The sequence below is a fragment of the Paroedura picta genome, chromosome 1 (genome assembly GCF_049243985.1).
Source record: "Paroedura picta isolate Pp20150507F chromosome 1, Ppicta_v3.0, whole genome shotgun sequence".
Taxonomy (NCBI): domain Eukaryota; kingdom Metazoa; phylum Chordata; class Lepidosauria; order Squamata; family Gekkonidae; genus Paroedura; species Paroedura picta.
In genome coordinates, this window is record NC_135369.1 from 100543531 (window position 1) to 100568271 (window position 24741).

The 24741-nt window shown below is 42.0% G+C and overlaps 1 protein-coding gene and 1 long non-coding RNA gene across 5 annotated transcripts in view; one reads left to right on the top strand and one right to left on the bottom strand.

Moving 5' to 3' along the window:
* TAB2 (TGF-beta activated kinase 1 (MAP3K7) binding protein 2) overlaps positions 1–9365 on the bottom strand; it is a 57571-nt gene extending 48206 nt beyond the window's left edge. The window contains exons 1-2 of one of the 4 annotated variants that reach the window (XM_077350277.1): positions 9214–9230; positions 8260–8317 (exon numbers count right to left, since the gene is read on the bottom strand). The gene's annotated coding sequence lies outside the window, so the exon portion shown is untranslated. Of the gene's footprint in view, positions 1–8259; positions 8318–9213 lie in introns of all 4 variants that reach the window. The other 3 variants (XM_077350285.1, XM_077350261.1, XM_077350270.1) reach the window with 3 other exon arrangements.
* A 265-nt stretch (positions 9366–9630) lies between these two features.
* LOC143843736 (uncharacterized) lies at positions 9631–21637 on the top strand. The gene is made up of 3 exons (XR_013233671.1): positions 9631–9872; positions 16249–16909; positions 18920–21637. It is a non-coding gene; the product is annotated as an uncharacterized LOC143843736 (long non-coding RNA).
* Positions 21638–24741: the final 3104 nt, after the last annotated feature.

A 24741-nucleotide genomic window follows, 5' to 3' on the forward strand; every position in this document is an offset into this window, starting at 1 on the left:
AAATCCTTTAGATATAACAGTTTCTGGCCATAAAAGCTTTAAAGGTCCTAACAAGCATCTTGAATTGGACTTGGAAATAAATAGCCAGCCAGTGCAGCTGTTTTAAGATGGCCAAGATATGTTCCCATCAGCTAGCCCATACAAATAACCATGATGCCACATGATGAACCAGCCACAATTTCCAAGTTGTTTTTAAATCCAACTCAATGTACAGAGTGTTGTAGTGATTTAACTGCAGGGGTTCATAAGCACACAGTATGGCCAGTTTGGCTGAGTAAGAAATAAGAGAGTTGGGCAAGGCAGATGCAGATGATAAGGCACTCTTGGCTCATACACCAACCTGCTTTTCAAATAGCGGCAGCTAAAAGCTCTTGGCTTGCTCTGCAAAAGCCAATTCCACTCGATTCAGGACAAGTGGATCTTTAAAAACTAAATTCATTTACCTGATCAGTATATTGGATCTCTGTTGGATTTCACTAGCTGCACACTAGTGGCTGAAATTAACAACTGATATTCCATAGGTTAGTCATTACAAAGAAAGCAAGGATCAATGGGGAGTGTTCCGGAGTCCATAATTTTCTTTCTTCCTATTCACATATTTCTCCCAAGAATACATTTTTCTAAATGCAGACAAGAAAGTACGTGAATATGAATATACCCATGTTCTTTCATATCATGCAGAACAGTCACCTGCAACACTAAACCAGCATATACTGTAGACTCCAAAAATTAAGTTAGACATGTGATGGATTGGACAATATTTTCCCCTTTTGACTCCCCCAGAGGAAATTTGGGGGAGTACTGAAAACAACTCACCTAAAATATTTTCTGTTTCATTATCAGTGAAATGCTTTTTCAGACATTCAGAGGGGTCCTGAAGAAAGGCTAATGAGGGCCAATAAACTGAAGCTCAGTCCAAACAAGGCTGAAGTAATATTGGTCAATGACAAAGCAGCTCAAGTTCTGTGGAGTCAATCTATCTTGGTGGGGCTTGTACACCCCCTTCTCTGAAATATCAGATTTGTAACTTGCTACTCCTGTTGGATTCTGGTCTATGATTGGAGGATCAATTCTCATCAAAGGCATGTAGTATCTGCTATCAGCTTTGGCTACAACCACTGCTCAGAGAGTGCTCTGATCACATCAGATTACTTAGATCAGGGGTAGTCAAACTGCGGCCCTCATTCGCTGGCAGGGGCTCATGGGAATTGTAGTCCATGGACATCTGGAGGGCCACAGTTTGACTACCCCTGACTTAGATTATTGTAGTGCACTCTATTTGAGCTGCCTTTGAAAACTATCCAGAAACTGAAACTGGAACAAAGTGTAGCAAGCCAGGCTGTTGTCAGTGGTGGAACTCATGGTCATTCCTGTGCTGAAAGATCTGCACTGGCTGACCACCTGTTTGCTTAGGTGTAAAAATGTTGATGCTAGACAAGCTACAGCATTAGAAAAACATTTGATTAAATGTGATTAATCTGGACAACAAATTATTATATTATAAATTATGCATTTATGTTACAGCAGTAAAATAAATTTGGATATACATTAAAATTAGATAAAATAAGGAAGTATTGAATTTTTTCTTATTTTTCACTATTTTTTCTGGGGAAAAGATTTTCCATGGTTTTAAAATTTACATTTCTATTCAAAATTTGTAGGGTAACAGTTATTGTAATTTAGCAAACTTAAATCCCCATTTTGATGATAAATTTCAGAGACCTTCTAATCTACCCTTTCTGACATGACAAATCAAATGCTGGACAACTCTTTTTCAAAGCACAGCAGTCCATGTATGCCCAGAAGGTTTCCATCAGCCATGTTCCCAAAACAGAAGAGTAAGACCCCCATCAGCTATAATGAAGGAAAATGTTTTTACTGTCTTTCTATGGCTGGCCTGCAATGTTAGGTCTCAGAGGATAGTGGATTCTACAGGACTACAACTCAAAGCTCCCTTACCCACATTCTAATCAACCTTATCCTGGATTGGATGACAATTTATGTCACAAACAGCAAAAACCTAACTTATTAGTTAATAGTGCCCTGCTCGAAGACAGCTGAACTGGGGTGGGAAAGGGCCTGTAAAAAATTTCAGAGCAAGCTTATTCAACTGAAAACCACTTATTACTGTTTAAGGATGCAGAGTGGCTTCTCTTTATTCTCTATGCTGATATCTCAGCATACGACACTAGACTGAAAAGCAGTTTAGTTTTATACCCTAACAATTAAACTATGATAACTGCATTAAGATTATACCTCCACAGCATCACTCAGTCCATAAGAGATCCTAGGATAGCAACTCCAGCATCTAACATGTATGTTTTCTGGAGAAGATTCTTAAAGCTGGCCTCCAAAAAGTACTACCCTAAAGCAGCAAACCTAAGTACACTTAATTGGAAATCCCAATTAATTTAATGGATTTTCCATCTGTACAACATAGCACTTTGTCTCTAAACATTCTGATCAGTCAGGTTTGCACAAAGTTGGAAAACAATGGGATCAACAAGAAACAAAAGAATATTTACTAAAATAATTTTGCAATGCGATTGTGATTAATATGGTATTATTATACTCTTATTAGGAATGCAATCCTAAACAGTTATGTATGTCTAAATCTACTGACTGTAACTGTTTAGGACTGTACAGTAAGGTTAAAGTCCTACATTGTATGCACATACAACCTTGGTTTCTATTGGGCACACCTTAATGTATTATACACAAAATTGTACTTTTATTAATCAAATTAAAAGAAATAAATTCAAATACCTTTTGCTATTTAGATTGAGCTGCATAAGCACTTTTCAGTAAAAAGTTCTTGAAGATATGGATAACTGAATTTGATAAATGCTAACTACATATTAGAAGTTCACATAAAAGTAAAAAGCTGAATAATGTCTTTTATCACGGAGATGTTATGTAAGGATGCCATGCCCTGAAGCTCCAAAACAAAAAAATTATTCTTCTTAACTGCTACGCACAACAGAAGAACTGTTCTGAAACATTTATTTTCTTGCAGTAAAAGTAGACTGAATTCCACACAAGCTACTAGCAGGATTTTAGTGAGCAGTTTAAAACTTATCACCAAGTGAAATTTGATATGCAAATGTGCTCAAAATAGAATGGGTATAATTTTCCATACTGCTATTAAATTAAGCATGCATAACATTAGCTGATTTTATTCCGAAGACCAAGTGATTTCCCTTGGATCTGACTCAGACTTGTTTGAAATTTCTAGAATAGTAAAGCCCTGTCTACTAAGACCTTATCCTACAAGTAAGCCAGATACCTTAGATCTTCTATATATTTTCTTATAGACGAACATTTATAGCAACAAAATAACCTGTAGGACTATATTTCACTAATTATTATATATTCAGTGCATCTTCACTATCAGCTATGGATGCATTAGATTAGAATAACACTGTCAATCAATTTCATGGAAAATGTTGTTCCCCACATGTGTCATCTACCTAGAGTTATCAGGGCTATTGTGTTGCAAATAAATCTTGTTAAATTGTCTAAATGTGGGATATGAAGCACAGACAAGCCCCAGTGCTTGTTTAGTATATCTGCCTTCTTCTGCTAATACTATTAAAATATATTAAATTGATTTAAATTTGAACGGAAATTTTTCAGAAAATCTTCCAATTCAAATGGATAATCTCACATTTCTGCTGTCAAGTCCCTGATACTTGGTACATTTTATTTTCTAAACAGTTTCTGTAAGTTGCCAGCTGCAGCCTGGATAAAGTTCAAGGTTTTGGTCTTAACCTTCAAGGCCCATCATGTGGGACCACCTATCACCTTATAGGTCCTTGTGCTCTGCAGGTACTAACCTCTTGGTGATCTTCAGCCCACAGGAGGTTTGCCTGGCCTCGACCAGGGCTTTTTGGGCCTGGCCCCAACCTGGTAGAATGAGCAACTGGAAGAGCTGAAGGTCCTGCAGGAGCTTTCACAGTTCTGCAGGTCTTTGGTTGAGGCCAAGCCGTGGAAGATCAAAGGGGCCCCTCCACAACACCACAATTAAACAGTGTTATAACTAACAATCAAGAACTATAGAAAATGTTAAGACCAACCGGCACCTGAGAATGGGAGCCTTGAAGAGTTTGAGGAAGGGTTTTTTACCTCTTGTCACCAGAGTATGTGGTTAACTGTGTTTCATGGTTTTAATGTTGTACTGGGGATTTTTACTTGTAACTCTCCGTGAGACAATTCTCAAGGTAAAAAATCTTATAAATAAAAAATAAATTAAAATAAGTAAAAAATAAACAAAGTTTGAGTCCACTAGCACCTTTAAGATTAACCAAGTTGTATTCAGTGTATAAGCTTGTGTGCAGGCACACTTCAGATATTCAAGCTCTAACTTCAACAGTAACTGGAAATACAATGGGATACAAAACAAGTGAATAATTTTAGAATTTATTCATTTAAAATTTCATTTCTAATGGCATTCTACCCGTTTTTAAAATGTTATATGCTTATTATAAATACAAACTTTGCTATGTGAATTATTAGAAGGCAGACATTAAAAGTTAATATTTAACAATTTATTTATGGTTTGTTTATTTGGCTCTTAAAATAACATAAAATCAAAGTTTCATTTTATGAAATTGCTGCCAAGAACTGGTATTTCTCCAAAAAAAGAAAATTAAGCTGGCAAAAATTACTTCTTCCTTTACCTCATAAGATCTTTGGTGACTTTAATTCTTTATTGTCATCAATATCTTTACACCAGAGACAGTGCAAGCACTTCAATTAATATATGCCATACTTGAGTGAAGAAATTATAATTTAAATATGGCCCAAGATAGCACAATCTCATCAGATCTCAAAAGCATGGTTGGCCGTGGTTAGTACTTCAATGGGAGATCATCAACAAAAGCCCAGTGTTGGTACACAGAAGCAGGCAATGGCAAACCACTAATGAATATCTCTTGCCTTGAAAATCCTACAAAGTTGCCGTAAATTGGCTGTGACTTGACAGCACTTTCCACCACCATCACTTTTGAGTACTACTGAAAGAACGTAACAACTTCTGAATCAGTGGGATTTTTTGGGGTGTCATTTCCTGTAAAAACACCAACAGCAACACAACACTGAATATAGTAAAAAGAGGCAGTGTGGTCACCCAATCCTGGCTGAAACAAGGTCAAAAACTTTTTGTATTTTGCAAGTGTATTTCATACCTGACCACAGTTCATCAGGTCAGACATTTTATGAATTCATCTAGCCAAGACTTTTCACTAAAACCCTCTCCATTTGACAAAAACCTTTACTATAATAATACAAGTTAAAAATCAGAGGAGAGAGAAAAATCTGCTCAACAGACAACTATTTAAATCAGATAGTATAAAACAGATACTAGCAATGATAGGAAGCCCCACAGTTTCTAAGGAAATGCTCTAATGAACACACCTATCCTTACAAGATACTGAAAAGAAGGAATGTGGTGAAATTCCTAGCAAGGGACTATCTCTGAGCCCTAATCAGTTATTCCATCTTTTGGATCACCTAGTGCTAGGTATGACAAATCCAAAGTTATGTGGGGGGAAAGGAAGACTTCTCGAAACACTCTAAGTAATTCCTCTGATGACACTCTAAATCAGAAGAAAAATTTCAAAACAATGTTAGACATCCACATTCAGAGGAAACAAATTCCAGTCATCATCAAAATGTGAGTTTTTACAATACAGTTTCTACTATCATCATAATATGGGCATTATTTTTTTTTCTCCTCCCTAATTGGTATTTCTCATCAGCTCCATGTAGAAAAAAATGCACGCTGGCTTATCCATTTACACATGGCAAAAGAAATTATCAGTCCTCTATGTCAGGTGTAGTCAACCTGTGGTCCTCCAGATGTCCACGGACTACAATTCCTGGAAATTGTAGTCCATGAACATCTGGAGGACCACAGATTGACTACCCCTGCTCTATGTGACTGTATAAATGTCCCATCCATGTAGAAAAAATGTCACATATAAATCATCCTTTGCTTGCAGGCTAGCAAAATATTCCAAGGACCAATGTGAGACTCAGTCAGTGTATGTGTTTGAAGTCGAGGTTATTTTTTATAAACAGGATACATTTCATGGTTACAAAGCACATTTGGAAATCTGTTAATTTAAACGCTAAAGGACTGCAAACAAACGGCAAATCCAATACATCTATAAGCTACTCAAAGTATATATCAGACCAAGATCTATCATTTGTCTACAATATGCCAGTCACCATATTCAGAAACACAACTATTATTTATTATTATTATTATTATTATTATTATTATTATTATTATTATTATTATTATTATTATTATTATTCAAACTAAATACTACTCAAGCCTGCCAAAAAGTCACAGATACTGAATTAAGAACTCATCACTCTCTACCAACAACTTCCTAGATGTTATAGAGACTGGCTTGTCCAGGGCTAAGAAAAAATGCTATGTCAAACCTTAACAAGTCCCAGGCACCAGATTGCTAGTTTTTCTGCAAAAACTTTATTGTGATATCTCAGCAATCCTCAGAAGAAGTAAAAAGCATATTCATCATCTCATAATATTTTAATATATAATGCAAGTGCATGAGGGTCTTGTTTAAAAGTTAACTTTACACGATGAAAAACTGTTAACTATAAGTCACTTTCATTTGGCATTAGTTGTCCTCTACATCTGTGGAAAAAGTGATGTTAGCTCAAACTTTGCATCCTGAAGGTACAAGCAGCAACAAAAACAATTATTCATACGCTTATGACAATACTACTTACCCACAAAAAAAGAAATCTGAAATTATTTGAATTTGGCGGTATTTCAGTGAAACATATTTTATAAAAATTGACACCATATCTCCCATATTCTAAATTTACATTGCAAGGAAGGTATTTCCATAGACAATCAAAATAGTTTTAGTAACCCCTATTAACTGATAAGACTACTATGGAAGAAATATGTTAATATTTATGATGGTATCTACATCACATGTTTGTTCTAATCTCCAAAGGCCTAGAATTACAGCAGCAGCAGGAAGTGTACTTGAGAAAGAGTACTCCACTATTGTTGCTAAAGCCGGAGCAAATGCAGACTCTGTACATTGTATGCTCATCACTCCATACTCATGATCTCCACTACTTGGTACACACCAGACCAAAGTTTAAATAGTGCTCTATGATGCAAATGGACATCTGTTCTGGTGCTGTCTACTAAACAATCCCAAAAAAATTACTTCTAAACACATGCATACATTTAAAAAGGAAAGCCAATATTCACACTTCACCAATAGTATTGTGAACACTTTAGCTGCAGAGTATTAAACTTAAGTAGGACCACCTTTACTAAATTTTGCCAAATTTAATTGTTGAGAAGTTTACTTATATGGCTTTAAACAACTGCTGAACACCTTCATAAAATACTCTTGATCTGAAAGCATGGTAGGAAGGCTGTTCCTATAAATAGAAATCTGGGGTGGAATGGTCATTGATTGTAGGAAAAGTCCTAATGGCCTGCTGCCCCAAAGGGCTGCCTGTTCCAAAACCCCTGCATGGGGATGAGAAGAACAGGCATGGCAACATCAGGCATGGTGCAACCAGCAAAAAGCACAAGCAAGATGGCAGCTGGGGAGGAACAGTGGTGCCAACAGCACTATGTCTGGCCTAACAGAGGCTGAAGCCAGGCATTGCCATGTGCTCCACTGTGCCAGGAAGGAGAATGGCAGTAGCACCTTCTGTCTTTCCGGCCCGTACTTTGGCCTCCATCAGGTGGGAAGGAATATCAATAGCAGAGGTCAGGACCCTTTTACAGGGTCATTTGGGTCAAGTCCTTGCCTGTAACTAATTAAAATGAGAAAGAATAAGCACAACATACACACACACCCCTCATCAGATTTCTTTATTCACAACAATACCAAACTTCATAGACTCCAAATGAAGGACATCTCACATCTATGCAAAAAGTTATCCAAAGTTCCTTATCATTTTGGTGTTTGTTTGGAAGGGCTGAATAAAGTTTTTTTTAGTGTTTCTGGTTCCCAACTTCAGTTCACGTTTCACATTACTTTTGATAACAACAAACATGGAGTAGGTCCTAGCCTGTCTACTTAGATCCATCATTTTCTCAACTTAACAAATGGAATTACCTCAGAGATGAGAAGTAAATCAAAGCATCACAAGCAATCCCTAGTTCAAGACAAGCTTCAGTGAGTTCATGAGGAACTGTATACTTAATATCTCTGTGAGATCTTCCTAGACACTGTTTTAGGGCCATACCTTTTCCTCTACAGCAAAAAGGTCCAGTACTCCATCCCAACAGGGCCAGCTCACCATTCTAAAGGACACAAAAAAGCAAACCATAAAAGCACAGCAGCCTGAGAGGTAGCAACAGGTGCACACTGTGCCCATCATTGCTTCTCAATCCTATGCTGCTGCCATGCAGTCTAGGATGGGCTTCAGAGGCATATGCTGCCTCTGCAACCCATCCTGGACTTTGCCTGCTTGAGACACCTCAAGGGGTCATTTTGTCATCCTGTGCACCATCTGGGTCCAGGACAGCCCACAGAGGCAAGAACGGCCACCTCTCTTGAACCTTCTCATATCAGCAAAGAGATACAGTCCCTCAATCCTGTGCAGCCACTTGATCAATGATAGGATGCCGGGATACGCACTGCCTCTACAGTCCAGCCTGGATATATCAGCCAGCACTGGGCTAGGGGGCTGGAAGCGGCGCTGGGGTCGAGGGCAGGCTGCAACGTCAGCACTGCCTCTGAAGCCCATCCTGGACTTCACGGGGAGGGGCAGCGTATGGAGGCAGAACCGGGCCAGGTCGGCCACCCTGCAGGTCGCGCTGCAGAGGCAGATGCTGCTTCTCGGAAGCCGCAGGGGCTGCCCAGGGGGCGGTTCAGGCGTTCGCGCCAGCCCTACCTCCGAAGAGTTCCAGATCCGAACCTGGCTTCCAATCCCAACTCCTCCACGGACGCATCGCACGACCTCAGCAAAGCCGTCTTTAAAGAGAAGCCAGCCGCCCTTTCCCGGGGCTCGACACGGCTTTGCGGGAGCCCCGTCGGAAAAGGGGGCCAGTCCCGCCCCTGCTCTGGGGTTTCCCTCCCCGCTGGGAGAAGGTGGCCGGGCGTGGGCCCAGCCAGGGGACCGGGATTCTCTGCCTCTCACGGGCCTCCAGGTTGGGCGTCTGCCGCCGCCAGGCCCACCGCGGCTGGGAAGCCTTACCCCTCTCCGCCGCCGCCGGCTGCTGCTTCTCCGCCTCCCACTGCCGCCGCCACTGCCGCCTCCGCCGCGTCTTCCAACCCGCTCCCCCGAGCCACTCCGCCGCCGCCGCCGCCGCCTCCTCCCGCCGCCGCCGCCGCCGCCACCGGGGGAGGGAGGGAGGGAGGGAGGAAGGGGGGTTCCGTGCTGCTGCTGCTGCTGTGGTGGCGGGCGGAGGAGGGCGGGAAGGGCCGGGGCGGGTGTTTTGTGGGCGCCGCTCCCGACTTCGCTTGGAACCGTTCCGGCTTCCCAGTCGCTCCCGTCCCTCCCCCCACCGCCTCCCTCCTCCTCCTCCTCCTCCTCCCGCTGCGTCTCTCAGCCAGCCGAGGCCAAATCAAAATACTGTCACACAATATGGCGGCCACACCACTTGGCAAGCATCGCGAGATCTTGCCCCGAGTGCTAACGGGAGAGCCGTGGAAGAGGAGGAGATGCCGAGAGGAAGGGGAGGGGATCGCCTCTGTCGCCCTGGCAACGGTTACTAATGCTGAACGGAGCAGGGGTCAAGTTTGACAGCAGAATGGACTCTTTTGCAGCTCCCCCTGGGGATGGCTGCGAGAGAAATCCCCTCCTGGCCGCAGTCTGCTTCTATCGCTCAAGGAGCGGTATATAAAGTGCCGCTGGTAATATATATTTTTAAAAGGTGGTGGTGGGGAAATAGTGCGAAGGGCACAGTTTTCGTTTAGGTCTCTCAACCTCTTTGACATCCTTTTGTCCCAGCTCCTTCTGGTTGAATTTCTTATTTGTCTTTTAAATACTTTAATTATATAGTACAGGATGAAAAAGGTATTTTACCCTATGGTAAAAATAAAGGGGGGACGAAATGTTTATACTATACATATTGTCCACTAAGAACTTCATTTTACATGATGTAACCCTGGGATTCCTGATTATGATATATAGCTAAATTAACTATGAGGTCAGGTGGTTTCATAACGTTCTTCTAAACAATTTTGATACTTTTAAAATGTTTGATCCTACTACCCTGAATGCATGTTCAATGTTCTAAAACTCACCATCTACTAGTAAGTCTTAGATTCAGTTATTGAGTGCCTGAGACATTTTGGTGCCTCTTAAAATTAGCAACAATCAGGCGTTAAAGTGGTACATAGTCAGCATTTTCTGGTACCCCAGCAACCTGTCATACAGAGAAACAGAAGAAACAGAATACGCAAAACTGCCTTACTGTGAATCAGACTATTAGTCCATCAAGGTCAATATTGTCTATTCAGACTGGCAGTGGCTCTCTAGGATTTCAGGCAGAAGCAGATAATAGAAACCTGTCTGTCTTTCTAGTATCTTTCTATCAGTCTTCAGTAGTTGGATGTAAATATATGATTCTTCTGGCATAATAATACACTGGCTGAGGAGGGAAGATTGAGTATCACCAGTTCTTCTCCACCCTTATCCTCCAGGAGCAGCATTCAGCTAAGAGGTTTAACAGGGAGGGAGAGGAAGAAAGCTGTTTTTGGCTGCGTCACTCCCTTGGTAGTACTTTGAATCCAAACCAATAGGTCTAATATCTCCAAGGCTCTAATACCTACTATTCAAAGCATCCATTTTATACAGTCTGGAAATGAGCTACCATTCCAGGAGATTCCCAGGTCCCACCTGGAGGCTAGCAACCAAAATGTGGCCACATAGTAAATGAGTTAAACAAAAAAAGAGTCCATGCGATGCAAAAAATGTAAATAAGAGATTTTACTAGTATAATCACATAGCTTCTGTTTCAAAATAAGCAAAACATATTGTTTAGGGAATGAATCCTCAAGTTTTAGTTCTCAAACAATTTCCGGTAAGCACCTTGTTATTGTTAAACTTCACCTGGAAAACTAAAGAAGAAGAAGAGTTGGTTCTTATATTCCGTTTTTCTCTACCAAAAGGAGTCTCAAAGCAGCTTACAATCTCCTTCCCTTTTCTCTCTCCACAACCCTGTGAGGTAGGTGAGGCTGAGAGAGCCCTGATATTACTGCTTGGTCAGAAAAGCTTTATCCGTGCTATGGTGAGCCAAAGGTCACCCAGCTGGTTGCAGGTGGGGGAGTGCGGAATCAAACCCAGATTAGAAGACCGCACTCTTAACCACTGACTAAACCACTATCTCATCCATGAGCTGCAAGGAGGCAAATGCCTTAATGCTCTCTAAAGGACGTTATTCTCTCTAGGATGTTCAAATATGAAACAAGTGCGAAAATTATAGCCCGTTTCACAGGTGCTGGGAGTTAATCAACATTGCAAAGGGTGTAAGAGGTGAAACTGCATAGAAAAAAATTGTTTCACAATCATCCAGAAAGGCATTAAATCAGTAGAGATAGCATGACCAGTCCAGCTCATTATTAAGACTCATATCAGAATGAAATCTGAACATTATTTCAGATTCTTTTCTTAGAAGTAATCTATTGATGCCCGTCCTTTTGAAACTATTTTCAGTAAACAGAAAAGCAAATTTAAATTTACTCTATAGGCATCAATAACTTTATTCTGAATGTTTGATTTATGTTCCCCAATACACAATTTTATGGGTCTAGTGCTTTTGCCAATGTAATATTTCCCACATATACATTTTAGAATGTATTTGTTGTTGTTATGTGCGAAGTCGTGTCCGACCCATCGCGACCCCATGGACAATGATCCAACAGGCCTTCCTGTCCTCTACCATTCCCCGGAGTCCATTTAAGTTTGCAATAATGTCTAGAATGTATACACAGGGCCATTCTGCACCTGTAAAGTAAAGTGCAGACACCATATTTTTCAGACACCATATTTTTGGTGTTTTGCATGACATCACAAACATCCAACATCCAGCATCCCAGCAGCAAACCAGCAGCTACATCCTCCATTTTAAAGTGAAAGTTGGGTAATCCCAAAAAGTAGATTCCCCCAACTATGTGGCACGAGTGAGAGGAGAGCACCCAGCAAGCCACACACCAAGGAAATGTGTGGAGCCAAAGTAGCACTATCTCCCCTCCAGTGCCCGCCCTCACATCCGCCTCCCTCTCCCTTCAACTGGAGACAGGGATTTTCTTTTTTTTTTTAAGCAAACTGCCTAGAGCAACAAATATATGTTACATCACCCAGGCAAAGCTAAAAAATAAAAATTTCCCCCACCATTTAACACACAAAGCATGCCTTTCTAAAGTCCCCCCCCCCTAAAATTGGGAACAAGATTGCTTCAAGACTAATGATTCCAAAAGGGGAGGCATTAAGAAAAGCACAATGCATCTATGATGAGATGCATAGGTGTCTCAACGGAGAAGTTTAACTTTAAGAAAAAGATTGGCTTGCATCACAGGCCCTTTAAAACAGGGAGAAAGGTGATTGGCTGCCTGGCTTGATTGACAGGCAGAGGAGAGTTGCGAGTATAGTGTGTTCCTCTCCTCTGCCATTTCAAGCAGGTGTGCAGAGCACGAAAAGGCAGCAGAGGGAATGGAGAGAGTCAGGATGTGAGGAACAGCTGGAGGTGCGTTATTTAATAGTGTTATGCCATGGTTCTGGTGTAATGCTATTTTTTTCAATCTGCAGAAATGCCCACAGTTTTTAGTATTACAGTTGGTATGTTCTGATAAGGAGCAATGAAAATTTGTTTCAGGAATATTTCTCTTTTTTGTGACCCAAACTTGATTGCACACATTACATCCCTGACACTTTGTATGTCCACCTGGTCTGTATGAAGTGTGCATAAGCCAGTTTTCCAAAGATCTGGTCCTCCTTAAGCCTTTGTGCTGAACATTCTGGCACTCTAGAATCTCTCTGAGTAAACCTCAATGTGTATACACTGACTTTTAAATATCTATAGTTAAAGGTGTAAAGTCCAAGGACCAATGACTGGAATGTTCTTTTGTTACCCTTTTAGAGATCACTTCTGGCGATGGCATTAGCCTTCTGATATGTTTTAGCCATAACTGGTGGTAGATAATCTCATTGTTATAGTTGTTGAGAAAGTTCTTTGACAGAGTTCTTAATGTTAAGAGGACTTGTGGAATTTCTTTTTGATCTAAGAAACAGACCACAGGGTATGTTAGTCTTAAGATTCCTTGGATGCAACAACCTATAACTTAAATAGGTGTTCCTATCTGTGAGTTTTTAAAATATAATTTAACTGCTACTGTTTGGCATTTCAAGACAAAAAGAAAAAGATCCAAAAAAGGAATCCCTTGTTTGTCTGTCTGGTGTGAGAAATCAATACAGGGGTGTTTGGATCCAGTCCGTTTTACAAAGGCTTCCACTGGAGGCTGGCATCTCTAGGCTGGGACATTGCAGTGGGAAAAAACAATGCACAGCTCCACAAATGGTATGCATGTGTTCCATGTTTTCACTTAATCAAACCCGGCTTGCCAGATTACATATATGCACAATTAAACAATTAAATGTTTATCCAGTGATAGGACCATATATGCTTATGTCTACCTGCCCCCCCCCCCAAATGCCCAATGATGGAGGGGTGGAAAGGGGAAAGTCCCCAACCATAAAAATCCTTGCTGACCATATGGTAGCGATTGGAGTCCAGAAAGGTAAGTACTCTCATTTTAACTTAACTGAGTTTATTTGTTTGTTTGTTTGTTTGTTTGTTTGTTTGTTTGTTTGTTTATTTATTTATTTATTTATTTATTTATTTATTTATTTATTTATTTATTTATTTATATACTGCCCTCCTTGAAGGCTCAGTGCGGTTCACATAAAACAGAAACACTACAGATAACTTAAATTAGCAATAATAATGTGGTAACAAGCGACATAGAACAGTGGTGGATGTTTGCCCTAGCCCTGTTGCTGGCCCAGCAGAAGCCCTACCTAAACAAGTAGAGCGGGTTCAATTAACACACCACATTATCTCTATAGTGAAGCAACATAGCATCTCAGTAGAGCCAGCTGGAAAGAGTTCCTGGCTGGGTAGCTGACCTCAGTCACCTGAATGGTTTAGCAGTGTCTGACAAATGGTTACCTGTTAGTTAGCCATAGAAGCGGGATCTCAGCCAGTATAAGGGAATGTGGGGTGTACTGTACTCTTGATTCTGGAAACACATTACCCAGTCAGGAAAATAGACTTCAGCTCTTTCAGCAGTCTTGGCTGCCCAAGCAAATCAGTGTTTGAACTAGCATCAATTTCTTCTCTTTAAAGCAGACCTATCGGTTACCAGCTCTCTCCAGCAAAACTAGGAATTTTTTTCTAGACCAGTGTTGTAATAAAAGTGCACTTTGTCAGTTAGTTTCACCTCTTTCAGGGCACCAACTCAATAACACTTGCAACAGAAGAACATTCAGGTCTTCCTCCCTCCCTTTTGAATAGGTCTTCAAGGCTTCATTTGGCTCAGATATTCATCTTAAGCAGGGTGGGATCCACACTGTTTCCCAAACCATTACTGAATATAACATTAAGACATTTGTGCTATGTATGGAACAAAATAACTTAAACACAAACATGCAGATTAGTTCCCATAAGCCTGGCTGGGTTCCGCTTCTCAAAAAGCCACAGGTGATAACATAAAGCATCAAATGTCTAGCGAGATGTTCAAGTACAGAAGTTCCAGCAAAGAAGCACGCTTCATTTGGGGAAGTGAGATTTTATTTCTCCTCCAACCAAAAACTACCCCATGTCCTAACTTAAGAAGTTTCAACAGCCAGCCAAGAGACTATCAGAGAGAGAGTACCAAGCAGCCAATAACCTCATCATCATCATGCTTTGATCTAACTCCAGCTGACAGTCCTTGTGTCCAGCTTCCAGCTGCCATTGTTGGGGGCAGAGGGACTGGGGCCACCTTCTGGATCCAGCTCCATCCAGAATATTTATTGAATTGTTTAATTCATACTAGATTTGTTGATTCATGTGAGAGTTCTTTTTTTTCAGAGTCCGTTTTTGATTAAAAAGTAGGATATATTAGTAACATTATTAATAACAGCTTGAGCTATATCCATATAACAGCATTCTCCTTCCATGAAATGCAAATCTCACCAGATAAAAGAAAAATTTCCAGTGGCAAAATGGAAAGAGATGTGATTACATTCACATTACTGTTGCTTTAAGTAGAATGGAATTTTGGAGCAGACTGTGTGACAGTTGCTGAGTTTGACAGTTGGATGTAGACTCAGACTCAACAATTATATCTTAACGCTCATTCAGTAAAGTTTCTTTGTTGTTACTTCAATAACATGGTTGGAGTTCTTGTTACAGAAATACAAAGCTAAAAAAGAAATGATATATTGTGGTTTAAGTAGGGATGGGCACAAACTGAAATATGAAGCAAAATTTGTGATCAGGAAGTGAAATCCGTAACAGGTCACAAAATACCATAAACTTTTAAGGCAGTTTTGGGGTTCCTGGCCTGAGCAGAAAGCAGGGATTTAAACGGACTGGGAAAGTTGCAAAAACAGCTGAGTGACTAGAAAGGCTCCCCACTGCTCTGCTATATTATGCTTTCTTATGCAAAGCTGGACTTAGCAGGAAACAGGCTGGCCATGGGGGACACCATACCCATGTGGTCCCAGGCCAGAATGGCCACTTTTCCTGATGGCTGCTGTATTGCCATCATGGCTATGGCCCTGCTGCCATGTGTGGTTTGCCATGGCTGTCTTCACCAACTGCCTCAGCTGGCTAGTCTTTTTCCACTGCTGGTGTCCTCCTCCTCCACCAGCCTCATGGGTGAGGAGTGGGGAATCAAACTTGGCACTCTAGATTTGAGGCCGCCACATTTGAGGAGCAAACGTAAAGTAAAGGAGGCAATAGGCCCACTGCTGGGTGCAGATGGACAAACTCTAACGGAGGATGCTGAGAAAGCAGAAAGGCTCAGCGCCTATTCTACATCTGTTTTTTCCCACAGGTCAAAGGGTTTAGGCACATCTAGAGATGGCAGTTGCCAAGGGATAGTGTCTGGGTGGCAGATTAACATGGACAGAGAGGTTGTTGAGAGGCATTTAGCTGTACTGGATGAGTTCAAATCCCCTGGGCCGGATGAAATGCACCCGAGAAAGGCTCAGTGCCTAATTTACATCTGTTTTTTCCCACAGGTCAAAGGGTTTAGGCACATCTAGAGATGGCAGTAGCCAAGGGATAGTGTCTGGGTGGCAGGTTGACATGGACAGAGAGATTGTCGAGAGGCATTTAGCTGCACTGGATGAGTTCAAATCCCGGATAAAATGGGCCGGATAAAATGCACCCGAGAGCGCTCAAAGAACTTTCCGGAAAATTTGCACAACCCTTGTCCATCATCTTTGGGATCTCTTTAAGGACTGGAGATGTCCCAGAGGACTGGAAGAGAGCAAACGTTATTCCGATCTTCAAAAAAGGGAGGAAGGATGACCTGGGAAACTACAGACCGCTGAGTCTGACCTCTGTTGTGGCGAAGATAATGGAGCAGATATTAAAGGGAGCGATCTGGAGGACAATCTGGTGATCTAAGGAAGTCGGCATGGATTTGTCTCCAACAGGTCCAGTCAGACCAACCTGGTTTCCTTTTTTTGACCAAGTAACAGGTTTGCTGGATCGTGGAAATTCGGTTGATGTCGTTTACTTGGATTTTAGTAAAGCTTTTGATAAGGTTCCCTGTGATGTTTTGATGGATAAATTGAAGGACTGCAATCTGGATTTTCAGATAGGTGGATACGGAATTGGTTAGAGAACCGCACTCAAAGAGTTGTTGTCATTGGTGTTTCATCAGACTGGAGGGAGGTGAGTAGCGGGGTACCTCAGGGCTCGGTGCTCAGTCCGGTACTTTTTAACATATTTATTAATGATCTAGATGAGAGGGTGGAGGGACTACTCATCACGTTTGCAGATGACACCAAATTGGGATGACTGGCAAATACTCCAGAAGATAGAGACAGAGTTCAATGAGATCTGAACACAATGGAAAAATGGGCAAATGAGAAGATGCAATTTAATAAAGATAAGTGTAAAGTTCTGCATCTGGGTCAGAAAAATGAACAGCATGCCTACTGGATGGGGGATACGCTTCTAGGTAACACTGTGTGTGAATGAGACCTTGGGGTACTTGTGGATTGTAAACTAAACATGAGCAGGCAGCGGTAAAAAAAAAAGGCAAATGCCTTTTTTTGGTGCCTTTTTTTTGGCACCAAAACAGGGCCATCACATCAAAAATCACAAGATGTCATAGTCCCATTGTATACAGCACTGGTCAGACCACACCTGGAGTACTGTGTGCAGTTCTGGAGGCCTCACTTCCAGAAGGACGTAGATAAAATTGAAAGGGTACAGAGGAGAGCGACGAGGATGATCTGGGGCCAAGGGACCAAGCCCTATGAAGATGGGTTGAGGGACTTGGGAATGTTCAGCCTGGAGAAAAGGAGGCTGAGAGGGGACATGATAGCCCTCTTTAAGTATTTGAAAGGTTGTCACTTGGAGGCAGGCAGGATGCTGTTCCCGTTGGCTGCAGAGGAAAGGTCGCACAGTAATGGGTTTAAACTACAAGTACAACGCTATAGGCTAGATATCAGGAAAAAGTTTTTCACAGAGTTTCTCGCTGGGGGGGCGGGGAGACGGAGCCGCCGCCCGGTGCTGAGGCCTTTGCAGCCTGGCACTGGGCCATAGCCCGGTGGTTGGGGAACACTGGACTAAATAGCCTGCATGGTCCCTTCCAACTCTATGATTCTGTGTTTTAACCTCTACAACATGCTGACTCATATGCATTTTTCATGCATTGGACCTGGGTAGTGGTTAGGAGTGCAGACTTCTAATCTGGCAAGCTGGGTTTGATTTCGTGCTCCTCCACATGGGACCAGCTGGGTGACCTTGGGCTCACCACAACACTGATAAAGCTGTTCTGACCAAACAGTAATATCAGGGCTCTCTCAGCCTCACCTACCTCACAGGGTGTCTTTTGTGGGGAGACGAAAGGAAAGGAGATTGTAAGCCACTTTGAGACTTCTTCGGGTAGAGAAAAGCAGCATGTAAGAACTTGCAGTGCAAAATGTGCTTGACGAGCACCAAAATCTGCATTCTGAAGAAATGCTTTGGAAGTCTCCATGTACAGGCAGGCAAGGGAATTCGAGTCAGCTCTGCATGGGAATATGCTATGTCATCTATGTGGTTGGCATGCCCACTACGTTCCTAATTCTATCCCTATATCACCAAACAAGGTACATACAATCAAGCTTGGTTATTACTATTTGCAATGGATAATGGTAAAACCATCTGTCTGGCAAAATTGCTGGTGGATGGAATAGTCAGAACAAGCTAAACCAAAACTCATTTAGCTTCTTCATCTAGCCATTTTTAATTATATACATTATGTTAAATTTCTCATCCATCATTATATTATTTCATCAACAACATTAATTGGTGTCAAAATTGTCTGAGGAATTTAAAAAATGCATACTTAACTAGGGATGCTTGAGTACTCAGCAGTTTGGCAGATGTCTTGCTTTCCTGTTGTTAGAAGGGAACCAAATTTTTCAGTAGGCAGTTCATATTTGTCAGCACCATGAGTCTGTTCACAGGGTTACTTTCTACATACATAGAGCACATTAAATCGCTTCCAACATGCTGTGCTGCACTACTGATTGTTTAAATGAAGAAAGAGCAAAAGCAGGCAGTCTTATAATTTAATTTTACAAGGAATTTTACATTTAGTGTTTTTGTCTGTCAGATGACCATTAATGGCTGTCAGTATGTCTGGATCTGCAGCAGTCTGCACATGCATATTTTCTTATGTCCCCACAGGAATCATACTTCTCCATTCCCCCAGGGTAATTTAATTACCTGATCCAGCCATCCCATGACTCTGGAAGAAAACTGCTTTCAATTAGTACATAGATGTAAAAGGCAGAAAAAAACTCCTGCATAACTGCAAGCCTGTCAGGTACACTGCTTGAGCCAGACTGTTGTGACATGAAGAGTTTTGAGGATCACCTCATGCATGATTATAGCTGTTGAAAATGGAATATTTGCCTGCCAAACAGGTTACCAATAAAGTTCTCAGAATCCTTATACATCTGATACAGTTTTCTTTAGTTTGCTGGAGCTCTCTATACCTAAAACAATAAAACTATATTATTTGAATTAGCTGCTGCAATGTAACAGATATATTCAGGGTAAATCTTTCCACAAGCAAAATCTCTACAAATATTTATGACATTATGATCTAATATTACTCTGTAACATGGTGACCAGTTGTAATTCCAGGAGATCTCTAGCCACCACCCTAACTACCCTAGCTACCCTAACCCCAGATGTGATGGGTAGGAGATTTGTTTTTCTGTAAGATGCTTTATAAGATTTTATTTTTTTTAATTTTTTTATAATAATTTTATTGTTTATTGTTATATAAAGCATTTACAGAGAAGTTGTAAAGAAAAAACGACCAGTTGATATGGTTTGCCATCTCTTTTAACATAGATATTTAGTTCCCATCACATATTATTCCTAATCTAGAAGTTTTTACCATTTTTCTTAGCCAAGTGATTGTTAATACATATGAGAGTATGATCTGTTATAGGAATACATTCTGTTATTATCTTAAATGATATTAGGTCAGTCTCCTTCATAAATTGGCCCTGACCCAAGAATTACTACTGTCGTCTTGTTAATGCCTATAAAATATGGTTTGTCATCCTCTTTTAGCATACATATTAACATACATATTCAATTCCCATCGCATATTAATCCTGATCTAGGAGTTATTACCATCTTTCTTAACAAAGTAGTTGTTGATACATAGGAGGGTATAATCTATTATAAGGATATATTCTATTATTGTCTTAAATGATATAAAGTCAGTTCCCTTCATATATTGGACCTGTCCTAAAGGTTACTGCTGCTATTTTTCCCACAGAAAGCCAGGAGAATACTCCATTGTTCAGCTCATCTTTCAGGTGGTCGCAGAAGATGAAATTGTGTTTTTTTCCATAGTAGAGTATTTCTGATTGTCCTTCTGTCAGGGCCAAAGAAATCTCTTACTTGATTCTTGCTTGTAATCGCCTTTGAGGGGGCTCTGAATCCTTTGTCAATCTGGATCTCTTCCTCTGGTCGCACAGAAATATCTCCTGATAGCTTCCTAGTTGCTGTCGCTTTTGAATAGACTCTTTTTATTTTGCTGATCCAAGTCATTTCCTGCTCTGAATAGACTTCCAGGTTTTCGGTACTTTCCTTCCTTGAATCTGTTTTCCCAGGTTCTTTAAAGGTACTTTGGGTTTTTACATCTCTGGCACTCTCTCCCTCCAGTTGATTAACTTCCAGACATTGAAGTTTCACTTGATTTACTGTTAGCTGAGCTACGTCATCAGCTGGTCTCTCCGGACCTTGGGCTCCATCCAAAAGTTCCCCCTTAGTCCCACGAATTTCCTTTTCCAGCTTATTGACTGCTTTCAGTATCTCTGAGTTTCCTTTGCATAACAAATGGAAAAGCTGTGCCTTAGTTAATTCTTCCATAGTTCTAGGCAGTCACAAACTATAAACAGAAAGTCTCGTGAGGTCTCGCGGGAGCACGAGCGATCCCAAATTATCAGTTTGTCGATCTCCGTATCAAGTCAAATTCCCCCACTGAACTTTCACCAATAAATCTTCAAAGCACTCTCTTTGTTTGGTTAATGGGTATAATTAGCTGGGAGTCTCTCACTCGGCGAAAGAAGGAATTCGCTTGTGAATTGGTTGAGGGGGGGGGAGGGAAGAGCTTGTGGGAGAAGAGAGAGAAAAGCCAGAAAGCTTTCAATTCTTACTGTTGCAGATTCCAGCTTCTGTCAGCTTCTGCTCCTGTCGATCTGGTAAATGATGGTCTGGGAAGAATGTAAGGTCAGCTGGTCGTTTCAAGCTTGTAAAGTTGTTTGCGACAAAGACGCCATCGTGACCTTGAGCACACGCCGCTATTAATCCAGGGAGGTCGGTCTTCCTATCTCCCCACGGATCTGTAGGACCCTCAGGATGCCGTTCCCGGTTCCTGGGGCGACCGGTGAGCAGATTTGCGTATCTGCTCAGGTCAGCCAGGTGCAGAAGCTCCTGACCCTCGGCATGGCTTAAGAGCTGAACAGAAGTCCAGCTTTTTTTATGGCGCCATCTTCAGTTCTTCCGCTTTATAAGATTTTATGAAGAAAATCTCACCTAGGTAAAGCTGGGATGTCTTGGAAGCTGTATCGGAAAGAAGGTGGAGTTGCTGTTTGTCTCTTAGGTTTGATAGAATCTGTCTGTCTGTCTGTCTGTCTATCATTGGAGTCCCTGATATAGGGGACAATAAATAACAAGTGAAAAAGAGCATTAACATATTCAGGGAAGAGAGGGATCACAACAGAAAGTATAATATTTTAATATAGCCCCTTCCTGCCCATATTCAGACTGATTTCCCTCAGTTGCTCACAGATGAGATCATAGAATCATAGAGTTGGAAGGGGCCATACAGGCCATCTAGTCCAACCCCCTGCTCAATGCAGGACCAGCCCAAAGCATACTAAAGCATCCAAGAAAAGTGTGGGCAATTCCGCACAACGGGCCATTTCGCTAAGTCTGAGCGCTGTTGAAAAGCGCTGGAAGCAAAAGCGGCAGGTCTCGGTGACGCACACAGCCAGTTCAATCGAAAAAAGGCTCTCCCACTGGCGCTGCTATCGTAACGCACAAGTTTCTGGTCTTGCCGAAATTGCAACAAAGAAGGCGATATTTTTCCGTGTTTCCTCCCTCCCCTGGCCGTCAATCAAAGAGAGCAGCCAATTAACTGTTGTATTCGTGTTTCCCTTTAAAAACGTTTTTTAAAAACACAAAAAGACCAGTAGCAATGCCTATTACTTCATTTGATGTATCAGAAAGTCCTTTTTTTGCTGGCTTAGGAGCTGGCGTTTATTTGTTTACATGTTCTGAAATTTAAAAACAAATCCCCCCCTAGTGCTATTTCTGGCCGAAATTAGTGCAATGTCGAACAGTGGGCTGTATTGTGCTCAGAAACTTTATGGACAATTGCTTGTGGAGGGATTTCAGCCATAGAAGCATCGCTGATTCATTGCTTTGACCGGTTTAAGGGGGAAAAAATGGCGATCAGGACGCCGAACGTTTGGGTGCGAGAGATTAGGGAGGGACATGCTTGCTGAGAATGCACATGTCTTTTTCGGATGTGTTGCAGGTTGTTCTCAAGAGTCAAGCGATTTTTCTTAGGGGGAATCCACTTGTATGGATTCCCCAAAAATCGCAATTGGTCCCTTGCTGCCGGACTGACGAATCGGGAGGCGCTTTGAGCCTTCCGATCCGCCCCCTCCCAGTTCGCCAGCATGCGGCCGCCCGCTGCCATTACCTCGCTTCCCCTGCACAGGCCAGGTCGCCGCCTGCCCGCATGCCCAAATCAAAATAAAAGCCATAAACTAACATCAAAGCAGCCTAAAATGTTTTCTGTAAACAGCCATCAGTCTGGATGCAGATCATGAAAATAACTTTTAAAAGATGGAACACTTCAATTAAAAACCTGGGTAAAGAGATGTTTGGCCAAGTGCCAAAAGGGAAGTATTCAAAGTACTAGTTCATGTTTAAGGCCCTAAGCAGCCTCCTCCCCTGTTGTTGCATTTGCCAGGCAGTGTGAGCTAAGAGAGAAGACATTTCAAATGCAAGGTGCCACCAATGAAAAAGTCCTGTCTTGAGTCTTCTATAGCAGTGGTCCGCAACCTTCTTGAGGCCGCAGACCGGCGGTGGTGGGGAGGGCGATTGCCCGGCCACGCATGTCGCATATGTGCGGCCGCACATGTGCGGCCCTGCTTCCCTCTCCCCCCCCCCACAAAAAGAAGCTTGCCAGGCCCCAAACTAATTGGCTGCTTTTGCGGCCGATTTGCTTGCGGCCTAGGAAGTTTCTTACTGGGGGGGGGGGTGGCGGGGAGAGGAAGCTGCGTCCCAGTGCCAGGGCCTTCACGGCCCGGCACCGGGCCACGGCCCGGTGGTTGGGGACCACCATTCTACAGGTTTTCTACAGTCTTCTACACACCTCATTTCTGGGGCAAAGAAATTAGAGCTTAGGATCTTACTTTGTGCTTCAGAATCATGGAGTTGTAAGGCACCATACAGCAACAAATGGGCAGACACAGTAAATGTTTCAGTGCAGGAGTTGCATGATCCCTGTATCCAGTCCTCTAACAATGACTTGGCTCAGTTTTGGACCAACTCAGTTTTGGACCAAATGTTTCAGTTTTGGACCAACTGAAATCTCTGAACAATCTTCAAAAGTAACCCAGGTAAAGTATGTTATAGTAAGCTAAATTTGATGTGATCACACTTTCCAGACCATGTTTTTTGAGGAATTGCTTTAGCCGGGACATCAGGCAAATTGACAAAAAGTTCTGCGTGCCATGGATGCAACCTGATTCTTCAACGATGGCCTTGAGCCAGCTGTAACCACAAACTAAAAGTGTGCTCCTTCAGGGTAAATGCAACCCTTTTCCAGGACAAGCTGATTCTTCAGTCTTCAAACAGTATTTTCATTGACCAATAACATTTCAGTCCCGTGTGGACTGAGATACAGTTCAATGGTTGTCATCCATTTCATTACCATCTATAGACACCAGGGCAGAGTCTGCACTTATTTTGTTTATTCCATTGTCAATCCTGTTGAATTCAGATTGATTTGGGTCTTTCTCCCCCCCCCATTGAAACAGGAAAGTATTCTGCACGTGGTTAGGGTAATTCAGAAGGGGGGAGGGGAGCCAAGCCTCTTTCTTTCTTTTCTTGAAGGGGGGGGAAGAGGAACCAAGAAGGGAGTCTCTTTCTTTTCTTGGAGGGGGGGGGAGGATCGAAAAAGTCAGAGAAGGGAGAAAAATCCAGGACCGACAGAAATTGAGAGAAATTAGGGGCTTCTCCTTTAAGGCAAACTTGTCACATGACCAGGTGTGGCCTATCAGAGGTTCTCTACCACAGAGCTTGCTTTCCCAATCCGGATTTGAAAAATATTGAGCATTAAAAGCACTCTAAGATATTATACAAGAGCCTCTTGTGGCGCAGAGTGGTAAGACAGCAGAAATGCTATCTGATGCTGTCTGCCCAAGAGGCTGGGAGTTCAATCCCAGCAGCCAGCTCAAGGTTGACTCAGCCTTCTATCCTTCTGAGGTCGGTAAAATGAGTACCCAGCTTGCTGGGGGGTAAATGTTAATGACTGGGGAAGGCATTGGCAAACCACCCCGTATGGAGTCTGCCATGAAAACGCTAGAGGGCGTCACCCCAAGGTCAGACATGACCCGGTGCTTGCACAGGGGATACCTTTACCTTTAAGATATTGCACAATAAAGGTAGGGTCACTCCGGATCAATCCTTCTTGCTGCAGAAGGAAAATTTTAATCGCCCAAAATCCAAACAGAAATCGCATTCTGTGTAGAGGGCAGGGACTGAATCGACCTGATATTGGAATAAAAGCTCCATGCAGTTTACACTCAGGACCTTCACGAATCCACCTGATTCAGCTGTTAAAATGAAATACATTAGGGTGTAAAGTGAATATTGGTGGCATGGTGCCTCACTCCACATTCTCAGATGCTTTCTTTCAGTGGTTTCATGTAGATATTAAACAGCATGAGGGGAAAGATAGATGTACA